This window comes from Podarcis cretensis (assembly GCF_951804945.1).
Source record: "Podarcis cretensis genome assembly, chromosome: 8".
Lineage (NCBI taxonomy): Eukaryota > Metazoa > Chordata > Lepidosauria > Squamata > Lacertidae > Podarcis > Podarcis cretensis.
In genome coordinates this window covers 70,942,059-70,948,058 of record NC_137177.1, presented here as the reverse complement: position 1 = coordinate 70,948,058, position 6,000 = coordinate 70,942,059, and the positions used below count along the sequence as shown (strand labels likewise).

At 49.1% G+C, this 6,000-nt stretch overlaps 1 protein-coding gene across 2 annotated transcripts in view; it reads left to right on the top strand.

Annotated features, from left to right (window-relative positions):
- Nucleotides 1-938: 938 nt before the first annotated feature.
- ARHGEF16 (Rho guanine nucleotide exchange factor 16) overlaps nucleotides 939-6,000 on the top strand; it is a 36,957-nt gene continuing 31,895 nt past the window's right edge. The window contains exon 1 of one of the 2 annotated variants that reach the window (XM_079986940.1): nucleotides 939-1,172. The gene's annotated coding sequence lies outside the window, so the exon portion shown is untranslated. Of the gene's footprint in view, nucleotides 1,173-1,824; nucleotides 1,932-6,000 lie in introns of those variants that run through there. The other variant, XM_079986941.1, reaches the window with a different exon arrangement.

Sequence of the window (6,000 nt, the reverse complement as noted above, 5' to 3'; positions counted from 1 at the left end):
AATAACCATCTGGCTTATTTACTATGCAGCTTTTCGTGAACGCTGAATACACACCTCTTTACCTTTGCGTTTCGACCCTTGTGATGTGTGTTTTTCAGGACCCACCCTATTCCTAGGATGGGTAACCTGTTTTAACTGTTTTTAATTCTGATTTTTAAATGGTTGCAATCCACCATGGGGCCTGCTGGTGAAGGATGAAAAATAAAGATGGCATGGGGCTCTGAAATCTTCGAGAGCTGCTGCTAGTCAGTGAGGATATTACTGAGCTAGATAGACTAGGTATAAGGCAAACGTCTGGAGGCGAAGCTATGCAGGTTAAAGGTAAAGGTAAAGGGACCCCTGACCATAGGTCCAGTCTTGGCCAACTCCGGGGTTGTGGTGCTCACCTCGCTTTATTTGCCGAGGGAGCCAGCGTACAGCTTCCGGGTCATGTGGCCAGCATGACTAAGCCGCTTCTGGCGAACCAGAGCAGCACACAGAAATGCCGTTTACCTTCCCGCCAGAGTGGTACCTATTTATCTACTTGCAATTTGTGCTTTCGAACTGCTAGGTTGACAGGAGCTGGGACCGAACAACGGGAGCTCATGCCGTTGCGGGGATTCGAACCGCGGACCTTCTGATCGGCAAGTCCTAGGCTCTGTGGTTTAACCCACAGGACACTGTAAAAAACACAAGAATTAACATTGATTTGAAAACATTTTAAGACTATGACCCTTTTCGACAGTATCAGGAGAATATAGACCCAGGAAAGCCCACACCATAACAATTTTTTATTTATTTTATTTATTGCAACTCCCGGCGTTGCGTTTTGCTGGTTAACCGGGCAGGGGTTTGAATCTTTTGTAACTTGACGCCCGCGTGGGAATCTGCCCGGCCTGGAAGAGTTAAAGGAAGTTCAGAGGAAGTCTTTGGGACGCCCAGGCCCCGAAGGGCAAGGCAGGCTGGCTGGCTGCAAGAGAGACCGGTCGGCTCTTGCGCCCCAGCTGGAGAAAGAGAGCCAAGTGGGAGGGCTTGCCCAGGTGCACTTCGATCTCAGGCTCCTCCTCCGAGGGTGGAGCCCCCCTTCTCAGGCGACACCTGTGCTTTTCTTTTCTTTTCTTTCTTGTCCCAGGCCGAGGACGATGGCGCTCCGTTGACGCTGGAGACTGAGCCCCGATGGAGACGTAAAGAAGGTGAGCGCGTTTGGAGACAAGCGCGCACGGGTTTGTTTTGGGTGTGTGTGTGAGCGCGTGGGAAAGTTAGCTCGCTGGTCAAAGGAAGACAAGGCATAGTTTTCCCAATTCCTTCCTTACCGGGAGGGAGGCTCCTCGCATCTCTCCCCCCACCCCACCCCGCGCGCCTTGATTATGGGGAGCTGTGATTTGGAGTTGCGTGGCTCGGTTTCAAATCGTGGGCGTTCAGGCAGTCACCTCCGCGGTTCGTATGTATCCCGGTTAGAAAAGGGCGTCCCAGCAGTTAATAAAGCAAAGCTGCTTCGCTTGCTGCATTCTGCACTAAGGGAACAAATCAGTGAATTGTAGAGTTGGGGCGCACCAGAGGGTCATCGAGTCCGACCCCTTGCAAATCCTGGAGGGGCGAAATCTAGGCTAGCAGGGGTCCGATCCTTTTCCAGGCCTGGATCTTCTAATTTCAGCGGGTCTACTCTGAGCAGGGATCCCGCAGGATACAGGCCCCTGTTGTTGATAAGAGGACTTCCTTTTGCGGAAGGCGGCCCGAGGATCGCATGCGTGGCGCACGGTGTACAAAGGGTTAAAAGGAGATTGGCTGGAAAATTGCAACAGGCACCTTTTGCTCTGACGTAAGCGGTGCATCGTCGAAGTGGAACTTACTCCTGAGTCTGAGTCCCCACTGGATTGTGGCTCGCGTGTGGCGTGGAGGGGGCGGGCTTCTTGTGCGTGATGACCCAGCTGAGTGCAATCGGATTTATGCGAGTAAGCATAATAGAGGATTGTAATAATTTATTTTATTTTTAGTAAATGATGAGTGTAGCCTTCCTGCGTGTAATCCATGTGTATCCACCGCACTGTGGTTGGGGGGCGCAACTGTGCCCCTTGCCCCTTCCTCCTTCCCCCCCCCCATCTCCGATATCCTAAATAGAAACCAAGAGTAAGTTTGTATAATCTGTGATATGAAGCAAAATATGTAGACGCTACTCTCTCTCTCTCTCTCTCTCTCTCTGTGTGTGTGTGTAATTATCCCCCCCTCGCTTTAGGTGTTGTTTCTCTCCCTGCCCCCGCCCCCAAAGGATTGCAGGTGCCCATGGTGCAATCCTGTGCAGGCCCAGTGAGTATGGTGGCACTTAAAGGTAAAGGGTAAAGGGGCCCCCGACCATTAGGTCCAGTCGTGGCCAACTCTGGGGTTGCGGAGCTCATCTCGCTTTATTGGCCGAGGGAGCCGGCGTACAGCTTCCGGGTCATGTGGCCAGCATGACTAAGCGGCTTCTGGCGAACCAGAGCAGCGCACGGAAACACTGTTTACCTTCCCACCGGAGCGGTACCTATTTATCTACTTGCACTTTGACATGCTTTCGAACTGCTAAGTTGGCAGGAGCAGAGACTGAGCAACGGGAGCTCACCCCGGAGCTCACCCCGTCGTGGGGATTCAAACTGCCAACCTTCTGATCGGCAAGTCCTAGGCTCTGTGGTTTAACCCACAGCACCACGTCTAGCACCATGCTGCCTCTCTGTCACCTTGGCATATTTGGGAGTAAATTAAGTCAGACTGATTTAAGAGTGAACCTGGATAGGGTCAGCCTTCAGAGAATAGTTTGGGGAAACCAAGGTCTCAGACAAAGGAATATGACTGAAATCCATGGACACTGCTGGGCGTGGGCACTGTTAGGATCAAGCTTTTCAATATTTAAAGTGCTTTGGCTGGAAACGGGTTGACTAATGAAAAGCTTACAAGCTGTTTAGGCTTGCTGTCATTCTCCCAGGTTCACGGAAGGACTTGAAAGTGAAACTAGTCATATCTGGTTGTGTTCAAGGTTGGTCCTACTTGGAGCAGACTCACTGAAATCAATGGACCTAAGTTAGCTATGTCCATTAATTTCAATGGATCTACAGTGAGTAGGGCTAACATTGGAGAGGAGCTATAACCCTAAAGTTTACCTCCTTCCTGAAAACTGATTATTTCCAGGTGACCTATTTAATGAGCATCCATCCTGATTCCTTTGCACAAAATTTGTGGGGAGGTTAGATAGCAATGGCTATTTGTTGAGTACTCATTCTGTTTCTTTTGCAAGGAGGTTATATGACATTGAGTCAAGCCCAGTGCTATTTCGCACTTTCTGGTGCATTTCCACCTCGTTTCTCTTACCATGAAAAGTCCAAATTTTGCAGGGAAGCAGGTTTGTTGAGAGAGCCAAATTAACTTGAATGGTACAACTCTAATTTGCTGGCACATGATAGAATCACACCCGGAATTGGTGAATCTGAAAGTTTCCTGGGAGAGAACGATAGGCCTTATCCTGAGTCACTCAGACCATTGATCCAGCTAGGTCAGTATTGTCTGCACTAACTGGCAGCAGCTCTCCAGGGTTTCAGAAAGGGAACATTTTCAGTCCTGTCTGGAGATGGTGGGAATTGGACCTGTTACTCTCTTCATCCAAAGCAGATGCACTACCCATAGAACCAGGCTTTAATTTTCATCTGAAAGTGGTTATTGAATCACACCTGACTGCTAATCCTGTATGGCTAGTTGTGATTCCTGCATTGCAGGGAGTTGGGCTAGATGGCCTTTTGGATCCCTTCCATCTCAACATTTTTATGATTCTCTGATTCCCTTTTTAGTTATTACATCCTGCCTCAGGAATTGATGCTAGCCAGTTTTGCCTGCATGTTATTTTCCCAACCTGGCTCCTGTGCTTTCGACTGCAGCCTAGTACTTGGAAATCCAACAAGATAAATTGTTATAATCAACACAGTGGAGCACTTAGAATGTTGAAATACCTTTGTATACATGACTTAAGTAATTTTTTAATGACAGCCCTGCAGGAGGAGGAGTCAACAGTATGATCCTCGGGGAAAATAATACCAACAGAACTGCCAGCAGGTTCATAGCAAATGAGAAATTTGAACTGGGAACATTCCCGCTTGTGTGTTCAGCCGGCACGTAGCACTAGCTCTCATTGAGGAAGCTAATTGTGCCAACATCACTCTGTGTGTCCCCACCACCACTGTTGAAGTTATGTGCAACTAGGGTCAGATGGGACGCGGGTGGAGCTGTGGGTTAAACCACTGAGCCTAGGGCTTGCCGATCAGAAGGTCGGCGGTTCGAATCCCTGCGACGGGGTGAGCTTCCGTTGCTCGGTCCCTGCTCCTGCCAACCTAGCAATTCGAAAGCATGTCAAAGTGCAAGTAGATAAATAGGTACCGCTCTGGCGGGAAGGTAAACAGCATTTCCGTGAGCTGCTCTGGTTTGCCAGAAGGACCTTAGTCATGCTGGCCACATGACCCGGAAGCTGTACGCCGGCTCCCTCGGCCAATAAAGTGAGATGAGCACCACAACCCCAGAGTCATCCGCGACTGGACCTAATGGTCAGGGGTCCCTTTACCTTTAGGGTCAGATAGGAAATGTAGAGGACAGAGGCCTCCTGCGTCTTTAATAGTTGGGCAGAAGATGGAGTTTCTGCAGGTGTACCTTGTTACCTAGAGCTGATTTGTTCTTCTACATAACTATTAGATGCAGGGGCCCACCCCACCCTGATCCTCTTTTTTGCATTTGCCCACCTTATCCATATCCTGATCTTGGCCTTGACATCATAGAATCATGGAGTTGGAAGAGACCCTGAGGATCATCTAGTCCAGGGTTTCCCGAATTTGAGTCTTGCTGTTTTTTGTTTTCTTAACTTGTGTGTTCTCTTTCTCTGCCTGCTCCGGCCGTGCCCCAACCTGCCAACTGAGAAATCAAAGGGTGTTCCTGCTCCTTCAGGGTTGGAAGGAATGCTGGTGGAGTAAATAATGCAATCTACCTTGCACCCTAGATAACATGTCTCAACAGGTGTGGGTTGTAAATAAAAAAATTTCCAGGCATTGCACCAAATAGCTGCAGTTCATAGCTTCTTCTTTTTCATCATCATCATCATCATCATCATTCCTTCTAGGAGTTAAAGGTAGTTTTATCTGTAGAGCCCTTAATAATTCAACCTCTGCTTAACCTGGTGCCCGCTTTCCCAAACTCACCTGCCTGTGGGCATGGAAAGGTGGATCAGCCTGATTAAAATCTGTGCTATGATATGTGTGAAAATCCAATTGTGGCTATTCTTGGAGAACAATTTTCAATGGCGCATTTCAGAAACAGCGATGAGTGAGATTTGTGAATTAGGCGCAAAAGCAGCTCCTACATTTCTTGCATCCATTATTTCCTCCTTTGCATGCCCTCATTCATATTAAATAATCAGGGGTCTGTGGTTTCTAGGTGTAGCAACTAGAGCATCAGACCATAGAGACCAGGGTTCAAATTGCCCACTCAGCTGTTAAGAAGAGCCTGGCTGCTTGATCAAGCCAGTGACCAATCAAGCCCAGCATCTTGTCCCCACATAGGCTGCCCAGATGCCGCCCAGGGAAGGCTACAAGCAGAACTGAAGCACGGCTGCTCTCTTGTCATTTGATGCCCAGCAGCTACCATTCAGAGACATTCTGCCTCCAGCAATGGAGGCAGGACACAGCCATTGTGCCTAGTAGTCATGAATTTCCCTGGTTATCTTGTGCCAGTCAACATCTCTCAGCCTAACCCACCTCACAGGGTTGTTGTGAGGATAAAGTGGGGGCAGGGAGAACCATGCACTGCATCTTGATCTCCTTAAAGGTAAAGGGACCCCTGACCATTAGGTCCAGTAGTGGTCGACTCTGGGGTTGCAGCGCTCATCTCGCTTTATTGGCCGAGGGAGCTGGCATACAGCTTCCAGGTCATGTGGCCAGCATGACTAAGCCGCTTCTGGCGAACCAGAGCAGCGCACGGAAATGCTGTTTACCTTCCCGCTGGAGTGGTACCTATTTA